General features: G+C 43.0%; 1 protein-coding gene across 14 annotated transcripts in view; it reads left to right on the top strand.

The window, feature by feature from the left end:
• Positions 1-15269, top strand: part of CACNA1D (calcium voltage-gated channel subunit alpha1 D) — a 327018-nt gene that overhangs the window by 22438 nt on the left and 289311 nt on the right. The gene's annotated exons all lie outside the window — the stretch shown is intronic.

Genomic DNA, 15269 nt, shown 5'->3' with positions numbered 1-15269 from the left:
GGCTGCCTCTCCAGCCTTCCATCCTATCAGGAGAGTGGAGACTCTGGAGGAAGACAGATCTTGCTTTGGGTTCTAGGTTTGGCGCTGACTGACTCGGTTTGGGACTGAACAAATGATCTCACCTCCCTTGGTCTGGCTTCCTCATCAGTAAAACAGATGATAATTCTCATCTCACTTTTCACGTGGAATCTTTGTGAGGAGGCAATACAACTAACGTGCGAGGGAGCTCTCGTTTACCAGAAGTAATTAGTTAACAGGTCGAAAATAGTTCCAGAGAGTCTTACCTCCCAGTGAAGTTTAAGGTTTGGCAGTATCTGAGCACTGGGGGAATCTTTTCCTATACCCCCCTTGAAGTGCCGTAGGGTTTTGAGAATCAGTCACACGGCGCACCTGTTAAATCCCTGTGTTCTTCCATGATTACTGCCTTTCTTTGCCTTACGATTTTTTCCCCTTATTGTGGCCTAGTCCATGGAGGTTGGGAAGAGGAGCGTGCCCCTTCCCCTCCCTTTCCTCAGCAAGGGCTAGTTCCTACTTATAGCTCGGGGCTCACCCACAGCATAGCACTGCGTGGAAGCCCGGTTGGGGCACTGGGTGAGTGGTACTGCCGCAGAAAGGCCTCCTGCTGAGATGCTGAGGTCAGCATTTTCAGCAGCAGGGAGCCCTGTGACTGAAAGCAGAAAGACCAAGTACAGTGTGAGGACTCTGGGGTTGGTGTTTGTGGCCACATTGATGGCTTAATGGAAGTGTGTTCCCCTCTGTGCAATGAACTAGTAGGGCCTGTGTCTTGGGGCCCTGCACCTTTTGATTGCAGGTACCAGGCCCAGCATTTTATCTGTGTTGCCTGTCTGGACAACAAGCCATACGGTAGTTACTAACATCCCCATTTTGCAGGTGAGGCAGATGAAGCTAGGAGGAGTTAGCTAAATTACTCTTTGCTGAGGGAATAAACCCATAAGATGACAAATGAGGTCTGTAGTCACTTTCTTCACTGTTCCAGTGCTGTGCCCAGCACTGAGTGTGAGGGATGTCATGGAGAGAATGCTGAATTTGGAGTCAAGTGGCCTGGCTTTGAGTCCCTGCTCTATAACTTTATTTCTTTGTAACCCTCACTTTCTTCATTGGTCATAAAGCAGGAGGTAAAAATTTAAATGGGATCCATGTGAAAGCGTTTTATAATGTACGAAGCTATATCCACATGGGCGGCATCATCCTTATGGCTGTCTGTTTAGAGAGGGCCTCGAGGAGAGGACTTGGCCTCATCTTGCCTTCTAATGCCTCACTGCAAGGCCCTGAATCCTAATTCCACTCCATGATGCCAGTGCCACATCTGGGCCCTACACAGAAGCGTCACACCCACCAGCACAGCTATGGTGATTGTGTTTGGGAAGAGGTTGAAGTTGCAGAAAGGGGGTGGTAGAGAGGGATTGAAAGAGCCAACCAGGCCAGAGCTTGACAGGAGCCTCCCTCTTTCCGTACCCTCCAGACAGGAGCCACATCACCATTTTCTTTTCTTTCTTTTTTTTTTTTTGAGATGGAGTCTCACTCTGTCACCCAGGCTGGAGTACAGTGGCAGTATCTCGGCTGACTGCACCCTCCACCTCCTGGGTTCAAGCGATTCTTCTGCCTCAGCCTCCCAAGTAGCTGGGGCTACAGGCGGGTGCCACCACACCTGGCTAATTTTTGTATTTTTAGTAGAGATGGGGTTTCACCATATTGGCCAGGCTGGTCTCGAACTCCTGACCTTGTGATCCACGCACTTCAGCCTCCCAACGTGCTGGGATTACAGGCCTGAGCCACCGTGCCCGGCCATGCATCACGATTTTCAAAGGCCAGTTTCCTGACTCTTCCTTGAGCTCCTGGAGGGTTGGTAGAGTTTACTGTGCTTATGAAATGCAAACTGCAAATGGTTCTTGCCTCGTAATGGATAGGCCTGTAACCCAGCCAGCCCTCTAGGCAAGCAAATGATATTTCCTAGTTTTAAGTGTGAGCTTAATATGTGAGTTAATTTCACATCTTCCTCCTCTTCCTAAATCTGTCTTTGTTTTGTCTGAATACAAAACAAAATGAATAACTGCAGTAATGGATTTGGTCACACCACTAGCTGGGTAGCCACCTGAGGCCGGAGTTTTAATATGTGGGTCTTGACTGCTTTTTGTGCACCGTGGCTTTGCGCGTTGGGTGCTGAAGCTGGGGAGCTGGAATCAGCTGGTGTGTTCTCTGTAGAACTGAGGGGATGAGCCCCCTGGGGTGGAAGCAGCCCTGCCATCTGAACTACAGACTTGCTTGTGTTTGATCTTATGCTGTTTTCTTACTATTTCTAATAAGAATGTGAACTCCTTGTGGGCAGGGACCCAGTGTCCCGTTTCTCTTGAATCCTCTACAGCTCCTGGCATGAGATGTTTGGTAAGTAATAGACCATTTAATGAAGCATCACTGTGTACCAGGCACCCTGAGGTTGTTTGGATTGCTTTGCCTGTTTTCTTAATAGGTGTCCAGTGGTCTCTCTTTCCAACGCAGGAACAGGGTGCTGGAGGTAGAGACTGTGATTGCTTCATGAAGATATCAGAACTCGCACAACCCAAACACAGGGCTCCCATCAAAGTAGTAGTTCTGGGGCTGCAACCTCTTCCCAAAGATGTTGCAACACTTGTCTTCAGAGCCAGTTTCTGCTTTTCATTTTGCTTTGCCTGTGGCTAAAAATGGGATCCTGTTGCCACTGACCTTACTCCCCAGTCTTTTCTTGAAGAAACTCTTGAGTATTTGTAAGAAAATCAAATCTACCTTCAAAGAACCAAGTTTTCTTATCTTTGAGAATCTTGAGTGCAGTGTGTCATGGGCTCTGAAGAAGGTCTTATGCTGACATTTTTGAAAACACTCTGAGGAATGGCAATATTATCAGAATTACACGTCCAGTTTCCCAAGCTTACTACTTTGAAGGAACACATATTTACACAATTCTGATGTGTTTATTAAACAAACAGCCTTACCACTTTGCATCCACACTTCTCTAAGTCTGCTGTCTTGTCTGGCCTGACTTTCCCCTTGTGCCAAGAATTCCTTCACCTTTTCTCTTTAGCCTTTGGCCCCAGGAAAATGGGAAAGTGAGATGTTTTGCTCCCGGCCAATGCCTGATTTTTAAACGCCTTCCTCATTCCCAGGCGAGGCACATTTTCCTGTTACCTCAGAGTAAAGGGACTCGGTTCTAGGGTTCTGCATTGTGATGCTACGTGCCTGACGCTTGCTAGGGTTTGAGGGTCCTTGGGAACTGATATAATCGTAGCATTCACAGCTGTCGTTCAGGTTATTTACAGAAGTAGGCAGAATTACTTCACTTGCCAGCAGGGCGTCTCGAGCTTGACTCAGAAGAATATGTAAGTTACTGCTTTTTTTTTTCTTGCCTGTTTAAAGAATGCGTTTTTGATACCAGGAAAGTTAGACAATTTAATCTTATCTGTAGCAGAGGGAGCTTCATCCTTGCTGTGTGAAGCTGTGCAAGACGACAAAGGCTTGTAGAAAGAGGCCTCTTGCTTATAATTGAAGCATCTGTGACCTGAGTCAATGTTCTGTAGCCAGGATCGGATAATCAACACTGGTCACTGGCACCTGGCGTTGGGAGCTGGCAAAAAATAACAGAATTAATTGGTTTCCAGTAAGTAGTAGTATCATGGCATGTTCATACTTTTTAAAAGAAGCCTTGTTGAGATTGAGATATAATTCACACACCCTATACTTAACTAATTTAAATCATACAATTCAGTGTTTTTTTTTTTACTATATTCACCATTAAGCAACCATCATCAAAATCAACTTTAGAACATTTTCATCACCCAAAGAAGCCCCATACCTATTAGCTGTCACCCCATTTTCCATTCTATTACCCCTCCCCAGCCCCAGCCCTAGGCAACTGCTAATCTGCTTTCTGTCTGTGGATTTACCTATTCTGAATATTTCATATAAATGGGTTCATACAATGTGCGGCCTTTTAGCCTGGCTTAGCATAATGTTTTCAAGGTTGATCCATATTGTAGTGTGTATCACTACTTCATTTTTTTGGTGTTTTTTTTTTTTTTTTTTTTTTTTTTGCGGAGTCTTGCTCTGTCTCCCAGGCTGGAGTGCAGTGGTGCGATCTTTGCTCACTGTAAGCTCCACCTCCCGGGTTCACGCCATTCTCCTGCCTCAGCCTCCTGAGCAGCTGGGACTACAGATGCCCACCACCACGCCTGGCTAATTTTGTTTTTTGTATTTTTAGTAGAGATGGGGTTTCCCCATGTTGGCCAGGATGGTCTTGATCTCGTGATCCACCTGCCTTGACCTCCCAAAGTGCTGGGATTACAGGCGTGAGCCACCGTGCCCGACCACTTCATTCCTTTTTATGGTAGAATAATCTTCCATTATAGGGACATACCACATTGATTTATCTCTTCATCAACTGATGAACATTTGAGTGGTTTCCCCTTTTTGGCTATTGTGAATAATGTTGCTGTGAACGTTCACGTGCAAGTTTTTTGTGAACTTAAGTTTTCAGTTCTCTTGGCTATATTTCTGGGAGTGGAATTGCTAGGTCATATGGTAACTTTCACATTTTGAGGTACTGCCAAGCTGTTTGCCAAAGCAGCTGCACCATTTTACATTACCACCAGCAACACATGGAGGTTCCCATTTCTGTACGTCTTTGCTAACACTTGTTATTGTCTATCTTTTTAATCATAGCCATCATAGTGCATATGAAGTGGTATCTCATTGTAGTTTTGATTTGCATTTCCCTGATGACTAATGATAGTGAGCATCTTTTCATGTGCTTTTTAGCCATTTGTATAGCTTCTTTGGAGGAGGATATATTCAAATCCTTTGCTCCTTTTTAAATTGAATTTTTAAAATTATTAGTTTGTGGCAGGGCATGGTGGCTCATACCTGTAATCCCAGCACTTTGGGAGGCCAAGGCGGGTTGATTACCTGAGGCCAGGGGTTTGAGACCAGCCTGGCCAGTGTGGTGAAACCCATCTCTACTAAAAATACAAAAAATAGCCAGATGTGGTGGCAGATGCCTGTAGTCCCCATGACTTGGGAGGCTGAGGTCAGAGAATCACTTGAACCCAGGAGGCAGAGGTTGCAGTGAGCCTAGATCACGCCACTGCACTCCAGCCTGGGCAACAGAGTGAGACTCAATCTCAAAAAAAAAAAAAATTATGGTTTATAAGACTTATTTATATATTCTATATACCTGTTCCTTTTTGGATGTATGATTTGCAAACATTTTCCTGCCTTCCTGCCTTCCTGCCTGCCTGCCTTGCCTTGCCTTGCCTCCCTCCCTCTCTCTCTCTCTTTTCTTCCTTTCCTTTCCTTTCATTTTTTTCCTGTCTCTCTCTTTCTCTCTTTCTCTGTTTCTTTCTTTCTTTCTTCAGGCTTTTGCCCTGCTTGCCAGACTGGAGTGCAGTGGTATGATCATGGCTCACTGCAACTTTGAACTCCTGGGCTCAAGCAATCCTCCTGCCTCAGCTTCCTGAGTAGCTAGGATTACAGGTGTGTGCCACCCAACCTGTGCTAATTTTTAAAAATTTTTGTAGAGATGGGGATCCTGCTATGTTGCCCAAACTGGTCTTGAAATCCTGGCCTCAAGCAATTCCCTGCCTCAGTTTCCTAAAGCATTGGCATTCCAGGCATGAGCTACTCACTGCTGGCCTCTTCCATTTCTTGATGGTATCCTTCAAGCACAAAAATTTTTACTTTGGATGATGTGTAACGTACATTGTTAGAAGGCCATAGCTGAATTGAGTCTTCAAGGTTGCCTGTTCCAACTCCCTTGTCTGAGTGATGGGAGGCACTGTGGTCAGAGAGGAAGGGCCTTGCTGAGGGTCACAGACCCAAAAAACCAGGACTGGAGCGTAAGTCTCTGGACTTTCACCTTGGGACATCCTCAGTTTCCACCCCACTGTCTCTGAGGGTCGAAAGGTTTGGGCATATATGTAGGGAAAGATAATTGGTAGGCTCTGAAGCACACAGACGTCACACAGACGTCTCATGTCCCTTGAAGCACACAGACGTCACACTCTGCTCTGCTTATAAGACCTGTGGCACCTTCCCTTAGTTCATTTGTTTTTCAATAAGGAAGAGTCGTGTTAGAAATTTGGTCCTTTCTTCCAGAAGGTACATTATATAGCCTGGGGCCACACTGTCCAAAATGGTAGTCACTGGCCACATATCATTATAAGAACTTAAACTAATTAAGATTAAATGAAATTTAAGATTGTTTCTCAGTCATAAAGCTACATTTTGGCTAAGCATTGTGACTTATGCCCATAATTCCAGCATTTTCAGAGGCTGAGGCAGGGTTGCTTGAGGCCATGAGTTGGAGAACAGCCTGGGGAACATAGTGAGACCCCATCTCTACCAAAAAAAAAAAAAAAAAAAAAAAGAAGAAAAAGAAAAGCAATTAGCCAGGCATGGTGGTGTGTGCTTGTAGTCCTAGCTAGCTACCCAGGAGGCTGAGGTGGGAGGATCACTTGAGCCCTGGAGTTCAAAGTTGCAGTGCTTTGTGATCATGCCGCTGCACTCTTGCCTGAGTGACAGAGTGAGATGCTGGAAAAAAAAGCCACATTTCCATTGTTCCTTATTTATATATGGCCACCATATTAGAAGACATACGGGTTGTTTCCATGATTGCAGCCAGTCCTGTTGGGCAGCACTGGCTGTACCCACTGGCATTCTGTCCACTCCTGACCCAGTGGTGCCCTGGACACACAGCTGTGATCTGTCTTCTGTGGGTCCTTCATCTACCAGCTGCTCAGGCTTATTATTTATGTAGTTGCCTCTGGGCTTCCTAGCGAGCCCCCTACCTAGACTAGATGGTCTGTGGGCCCTGCCAGCGGAGACACTTCTTCTGCATAGTTTTTGGATGTGGTTGCCAGTATAAACGCCAGTGCCTTTCCTTATCTCAGCCAATAGGTGTGACTTGCAAAAATAGAGCTGAAAGATACTTGCAAGAAGTGTGTTCTTTCTTGGAGAGGTTAGCTCCTAAAAGTGAATGCTGAATGAGTGGATGAACTGATCTGCGCTTTGGACTAGGGGAAGATGTTGAAGAACTTTTTATCAAAAATTTTATTGATATGTAATAATTGTACATATTTATGGGGTACATGTGCTATTTTGATTCATGCCTATAAGGTGTAATGATCATACTGGGTAATTAGGGTATCCACCACCTCAAACACTATTTCTTTGTGTTGGGAACGTTTCAAATCATCTATTTTGAAATATACAATAAATTATTAACTATTAGTCACCCTACTGTGCTATCAAACACTAGCGCTTATTTCTTCTATCTAACTGTATGTTTTTACCCATTGGCAACCTCTCTTCATCCCCCTCCACCCCCTCGTCTCAGCCTCTGGTAACTATTATTCTACTCTCTATCTCCATGAGATCAGCTTTTTTAGTTCCTACATAAGAGTGAGAACATGCGATATTTGTCTTTCTGTGCCTGGCTCATTTCACTTACCGTGATGGAAGTTGGAGTACTCTCGAGTTTAGTTCTTTTGGCTGCATTGGTTGATGGCCTTTTGGGTGGGTACTTCCTTTTAGAGGCAGTCAGTTCCAAGAATTTGCAAGATGCTGAGTGAATTGGGGCAAGAGGCAGGAGCTAGAACACGGGGTGTTCTGAGACAGTGACATGAGGGAGACGGGTGTAGTCCTGCTGGGTGCCCTGTGTGGAGGTTCCCTTTACTGCAGGTTCCTGTAACCTTGAGGGTCATCTGAACCATCGATCCAAGGTCAACGGGCTATGGAAAAAATCTCAAAAGCGTTCTATGTAAAAGGATGTTTTACCACATCTTAGTGAAGGGAGACACTGTGATTTAGACCAAGCTAGGATGTTATAGACCAGAAATGAGTCTGGGGACTATCTCAGGCAGGAGAAAGGATTGACCCAGAATCATAGCAAATTCCCGGTGGCACAACTGAGACTGGCATCCAGGGCCTCTGGCTCTTTGCCATAGGCACATTCCAAGTGCGTGTTGTATGTCTTCATTTACACAAGGACAGGTACTTCATACACACAAGCAAGCAAAGCAACTTCTCGGAGACATTGCCCAGGCTTAGATTTTAATTTATTTAACCCACATTAGGCACTCAGTCCTGCCTTCAGGCCCCCCTTTGCCACTCTCATAATTAGAAGGTATTAAGAAACCTTTCAATTATGGCAAGATCACCGGGGTTCTCATTTCTTTTTCTTGTCTCCAGCCTATCTCTGTAATCTGTTTTTTGCAGGGAGGACTGTCCTTGACTTTAAAGAAAGCATTCAGAAACAAAGAGACCTGTTATTTTTGAGGTCAGCCTCCTCTACCAGACTCTGAGAGCCTTGAGGGCAAGGACAGTGTTGTCTCTTATCACTACTCAGGGACTGGTGCAGAGTGTTCATTTGGTGAATAGCTGTAAAATTCTCATTTTTAGGAGAACTCCCTTTTGCTGGGTTTCTCAGGTATGAGGTCCCTTTTCCTTATGGTCCTGAAACTTTATCAATTCCCATTTAGAAATAGTGACCTGAGGAAATGGAATCATTCTTCTGTCCATGGCAGAGGGGAAGTGGGGGGAAGGTGCCCATTTTGCCTTTGAACTTGATAAGAGCGGAGAACAGTCAGGTTTGTGCTGAGAATGTAAGGGTTACTTTTTCCTGAATTGGGCAGTGGGTGGATGGAGCCCAACAGGACATCCTGGGAAGGATTCCCAGAGCAGGGAGAGGGCAAGCACAGAATTGTGGAAGGAATTCCGTGCCATAAACACAGAATATCTTATTTAATAGTGGAACTTTTTTGTTCTCTTCTTTAGAGGTGGAAAACAGTTCTTTTCAAAGACAAGCTTAATGACTACTGTGCCAACACACAAAACTACAAGATACATTTAAGCATCGGTTTAGCACCAGAAATGCGGTTTACAAAAGGTTTGCATGAAAATCTTAAAAACAGGTTGAAAATGTCCTAGGCTCAGCTGGTGCACTTTTAAGTTAGTAGAACAGGGCTCTAGGGATGAGAGGATGGAGCAGGGGTGTGACATAGGTCAGGGTACATGTGCACCTGGCCTTTGAAACCTCTTTTGGGGTTCATTTTAATTAATTTCTTGTCCAGCTTTTACCACGGCCTAAGTTTCTTTGGTTAGAGCAGAGTAAGTTTTCAGGCTGAATTTCTTGGATCATTGCCTTTGTTTTCTTTTTCAAATAGCCTGTGGATGTCTGGCCTTTTCAGCCAAGGAAAGAAAATGGAAATGGTTTTAAACACTCACTCACTTGAGCCATGAATTTCAACCATGTATTAATTTGCTTATTTTTGGATTTTGAAATCTTCTGAGAAGCAATGAAACGACACAGGGGCAGGCCGCTAGGTCCTTTGGAGGCTCTGCAGTGGCCTTGAGCAGTGGGGAGAGGTCCGGGAGAGTGGACCTGTGCCCTCCCACTCGTGCTGCCCACACAGCAGCCTCCTCCCTTGCTCCCTCCTTCATGTATCTTCATGTATGTGTGTTTGAGGTTCTGTTTAGCATTTTATTTGGGGAAAAAGTTTCTGAAAGCTTTTGTAGGCAATAGAGGAGAGATTGGTGTATGTCTTATCCTTGCTGGAGTTGGCAAGGACTCTGGGCTGAATATTTAGGGCTTGGCTCTTGTTCCCTCTACCTAGGTAGATTATGTAGTGAGGTCTCACTTGCCTTTAACTCATAGTTATTGCTTAGCTCTCAGGAGCAGCAGAAGTAAAACTCCTGGTGTCGTGAATGAGCACAATCCCTGTAATAAGTGATTTCTGTGTATTATTGATAGCTTGAAAAATATTAAGTGTTACCTCCATTTTTAAAATATGAAATAAAGGGCTAGATCAGGACATGAACTCATTCCTGTTGTCTTCCAGAGCTATTTTACTAAGGAGGAGAAGACCCAGCGGTGAAGAGTAGGTAGTAGCATGTCAAACCTGGTAGCTTTGCAGTAGGGGGAGGTGGGCAGTACAGTGGGAATAAGCTAGAACTAATGATTCCGTGATCAGTATGGGGCTTTGCAGGTTTTTGTTATTTTCTGCTTTGGGTGTAGGTTTTGCTTTGCAAAGTCTGAAGGTGACCTATTTAATTCCCGTACATTTGGAGCTCTCAGGATGTGCCAAGGATCAGCCCAATTCTCTGAACGTTAACTGAGGAAGTCGGGAGTCCTTCATGACCTCAAGAAGCTCACAGTTCAGCTGGGGATAGATGGCCTTGAGCTTGTGTTTTAGGGCTCCTCTGGTCCCAGGTAGTGAGCCCAAACCCAGCACAGACTAGATTAAGCCAAAGAGGAATTTATTGGCTCACATTGCTGGCCAGTCCAGGGATAAACTGGAGTCAGCTCAGGGGCTCAAATGATGTCACCAGGATCTGGTTTCTCTCTCTCCAGCCTGGCTCCACTTCCTGTGTGTTGATTCCATTCTCAAGAATTCTCAGACACGACCTCCCCTTGTAATTGCAGGATGACTGCCAACAGTTTCTAGGCCTACGCCTTTCCACCTTCCAGCAAAAGAGAGTGTGAGAGTCTTTGTCCCAGTCCTTCCAGATGGAGTCTTGTTTCTTCCCATTGTCTCAGATTGGGTCACGCGCACATCCAGAACCAGTTGCAAGGCCAGGGACACGTGCAGCACTGCTGACGTGGGGCCAGGTCTCGTGCGTCACCCCTTGACCTGGGGAGGAGCCAACTCTACCCTGAGTTCCTGGGCTAAGAATGGAAAGAGAGTCAAGTTTTGGTTATTGGAGAAAGGTCATGATGTGGGCTTGAACTCTGACCTCACCCATTGTCAGGACAGCCTGAACTTGGGGCTGTATTCCTACCTGATATAGCCTTAAGTCAGAATTTATTCCTGTATGAGTTACAGCATCTTGTTACCATGTGGTTTTAGCTGCACTGTGGGTTTAGACACCAAATCTTGTCTTCCCTGAGAACATCGTCCTTCCTAGAGGTGGGGTGGAAAACTTATTTCAGGTAAGCATTGGGACCTTGACCCTGACCTTCATGGTGATTACTATTTGAGGTTTTTCAAACACAGTGAGTAAGGATAGCTGGTGCAATGGCACGCCCTCCAGTTGGCTACATTATCCAGATAAACATGTCTTAATCTTTCTGAGGTTTTGTATAGAAGAGTGGAGAATTGCACCAACTTTTCTCCCCCCAGTTGTACATCTTGACTTTGTCACTGAGCCTGGATTCCTCATCTGTGAAATAGTAACCCCTCAGAGTTGCTATGAGAAGTAAATGAAGTGATTTGAGTAAGGCATGGCACCTGGAACATAGCACACCGTGCATAAGAAGCAGCTATTGTCATTATCTCCTAATTTGTCAGATGAGCGGGCGTATTGCCAGATAAGCTCTTTAAAGTTTTAATGTTCGCATTCTATAAATCTAGGAAAATCTTTCCTCCACTGCCCACCCACATTTAGATTTTGAGAACTGCATCTTCATTGAGGGTAACATGTTAGAAAGCTCTCAAACATTATAGCCCTCACAGAACGTATAGCGCTTCATCATTCACCGAGTACTTTCGTGTCCATTCTCTCATTCAATCCGAGAACAATCTATGATGAAACAAAGCAGGTATCACAATTCCTGTTTTATAGGTCAGGAAACGTAGGACTTAAAGAGATCAAATGACTTACCCAAGGGCATAGTGGCTGGAAAGTTGCAGGGCAAGGCCTATTGCCAGAATCTTCTCAGATATCCCATGTCTGTTGGAGCATTCTGCTACTCCAGTGTGGATTTGCCTTTCTGATGGATTTGACTGGAGAACTACATTGGATATCTCATCAAAATAAGAAGCCTTGAGTTCCTATAGTGAAAAATAAGATCATCTTTTCACTTTGTTCATTGGCTTGATTTATTAGGATTGTATTCGCAAACCTTTCCTGCCATTAAAGCAAATGACCTAAGTTTATGTTGTATGAAATAGCATTAAGTCAAGTTTACAACATTTCAAAGTTATGGCCAGTAGCTTTCCAGTTAGAACCTGAAAAGCTTACCTAGTTGAAGTTTAAGTTGTTAATCCTGGAAAAGGTAAAGACTTCTCAGGGAGGTTGGGCCGCTATGAATGACAGCTAGACCCTCAGTTCTTGGTCTGTTAACACGTGGCCCATTTCTTCCTATCCACACCCCTCCTTAAAGCTTTGTGCGCTGGTAGTATTTACAGTACTGGATGGTAATTATGGCATTAATTATTTGAGATAAATGGAGTGTGCCCAGTAGCCCATAGACTATTGTTAGAGCATTATTAGTATTTTTATAGGTCTTTTGGATAGCATTCTATTTCAAGACATTTGAAAATGTAGACCAGATTAGTCAAAAGCATTGTACATGATCTGTCCATGAGTGTAGACTCTCATTAGAACTTCTGGAATCATTCTAAGATATACCCAGCTAGATAATACTAACTCATACCAATTAAAAGGAAAGACTTGAGTTTGAATTATAGAATGTTGGAGAGAAATCTAGTTTTATTACTTTTAATATTGAAGTCAAATTTTGATTTTTCTTTTATGGTCAATATTACCTGGGTCCTAAGAAAGATTGCAAACATATTTTCTTACCCTTTTTTTTTTTTTTTTTTTTTTTGTAGAAGCTTTATATGATGTTAGCCTTTACATTTAGGTCTGTGGTCCATTTCAGATTAATTTCTTTTCTATGGTATGAGGTTGAGGTTAAGAGGTTAATTCCACCCACCTCCCCTGTGGGTATCCAGTTGCTCCAGCAACATATGTTGAAAATGCTTTCCTGTCCTCATTGAATTGCTTTGGTACCGTTATTGAAAATCAATGGATCACATAAATTTGGTTCTGTTTCTAGGGTCTCTGTTCTGTTCCATTGACACATTTGTCTTTACGTAATTTCTGCACTGTTATTATTACTGATGCTTTATTTTAAGTCATAACATTGGAATATATAAGTTCTCCAATTTTTGTTCTCTACCCCTCACTATAAGATTGTATTGGCTATTCTAGGTCCTTTGCATTTCTATCTCAATTTTAGAATTAACTTGTCAATTTCTACAAAACAGCCTCCTGGGGTTTTGATTGAGATGATGTTGAATCTATAGGTCAATTTGGGGAGAAGGATAGCTTAATAATGAGTTTTCCAATCACTAAGTATGATGTATCTCTTTAGATCTTCTCTAATTTTTCTCAGCAATGTTATTAGTGTAGAGGTCTTACATGTATTTTATTTTTCCCTAATTTTTATATTATTTTTGATTTTATTGCAAATAGAATTTTAAAAAGAATCTACTAGTTGTTTATTACTAGTATATGGAAACATGCTTGATTTTTGTATATGTTGCCTTGTACATGCCACCTTGTCACATTTACTTATTACTTCCAGTAGTTTTTGAAGATTCTTTAGAATTTTCTATGAACACAATTATTTGGTGAATAAAGACAGTTTTATTTCTTCCATTCTAATGCTTATTTATGTGTATATGTATGTATTTTTCTTGCCTTATAACATTGGCTAACACCTTCCATACAGTATAGAATAGAAATGGTAAGTGTGTAGACATCCTTGCCTTCTTGAACTCAGAAAGTGTTTATTCTTTCATCATTGAGTACAATGTTAATTGGAGGTTCTGCATAGGTGTCCTTTATTGATTGAGGAGGTTTCCTTCTGTTTCTATTTTCCTGAGAGTTTTTGTTATGAAAGGGTGATGAATTTTGTCAAATGTCTTTTCTGTATGTATTGAGATAATCATGGTTTTTCTCCTTTATTTTATTGTGGTAAATTCCATTGAATTTTGAATGTTAAACCAATTTTGCATTCCCAGGACACACCTCACTTGGTCCTGATATATTATCCTTTTTATATATTGAGGGATTTGATTTTCTAGTATTTCGGTGTAGGCTTTTTACATGTATGTTCTTGAGGGATATCAGATCCATACATTTTCTTTGTAATGTCTCTGTCTGGTTTTGGTGTCTGGGTTGTGCTGGACTCATAACGTGAGAAATAGTGTGGTATCAGTTGCTCTGTCATGAACAGCAGCAGAAGTCTAGTTTTCTTTAAGTGTGTAGAGTGATGACTGTTAGGTAAAGAGTTAGAATTATTTTAATGATCAGCCAAGAGTCTCTGCTTAGTAACATGAGGTATCTATGAAATGGCATAACTGTTGTGTATGAAGCAGTGCATCAGAGAGGCTGGGAAATACTTTAAGTGGATTGAGCAACTCATACCATTCCTTATGCTAAAATTGCACTTGTATTTTATTAGCAAAATTTCTTTTATCACTGAGGGAATGAATTATCTATCTGATTGCCACTCATAATTTATGGAGTTATCAGTTAATAAGCTTTTATTGTATGTTAATATGAAACTCATTTTTTTCCTTTCTCCCCTCTTTGAGTTGTATTTCTTCCAAATAAGAGCTTAAATTCATGAGTCAGCTGGTACTGACTGGCATCTGTTGAGTTATTTTGCATAAATTTGGCTACCTGGCCTCAGATAAGAATGTTTTTTAAATCATACAGTGGCATTGTTGGTTGCTGATACTGCTGTGGTTTGGTTTAGCCATACTTCTGTTTAAAAGAAGGGTTATAAATTCAGTGTAACTCAGAGCAGAGGTAAAGTATAGAACGGAATTAGAAGAAAACGAAGCATCAATTTTGGTAAAGTAGAAATCGTTTATTAAATAAGCAGTGGGTGACGGGGAATTGGGAGTAACCATCCTGGTTCCCATAGTGATGGTGCATCCAGGAAAAATACAGGGAAAAAGGGAATCATGAAAGAGTTTTGGGTGTGTGTTGTCATGCTTTAGGAAACTTGCCAATTTCTACACCTCTGTCTTCAGATTGTCGTGTTTAGACACACATCCCACACAAAGTGCTCAGCAGTACTTCTTGTGCTCGTCTTTATCCCCTGGAATCTAGAGGATGGCACCTCTGGGGGAGTTACTGTCTCACATGATTTAGAAAGACCTCCACTATTTTCTTTTCAGGAGTCCAAGGAAGGTGGGTGCGTTGTGGGCCGAGCCCGGCACCTATAAGCAGGGACCTATACCACTGCTTGAAGCATCTGGCGACCTCTGCACAGGCTTCCCCTCCCTACTGTTGTCACCACTTCCATGGGTGGTGGGTGGTATTGCACGGTGCCCGTGGGGTGGTGTGCATGTTCTCCAATGCCACCCGCCCTGCCTCAGTGCTGCCTCCTGTAACAGTATCATTTGTTTCTCTGGAGTATCCTTATCAAAAAGGTCTTGGGGACCATTTGCCTAAAATGTTCCCCAGCATGAAATGTCCCCCAC

This window comes from Papio anubis, chromosome 2 (assembly GCF_008728515.1).
Source record: "Papio anubis isolate 15944 chromosome 2, Panubis1.0, whole genome shotgun sequence".
Classification (NCBI taxonomy): domain Eukaryota; kingdom Metazoa; phylum Chordata; class Mammalia; order Primates; family Cercopithecidae; genus Papio; species Papio anubis.
Note: the sequence above shows the minus strand (reverse complement) of the source record. Positions and strands in the feature narration are given on the sequence as shown.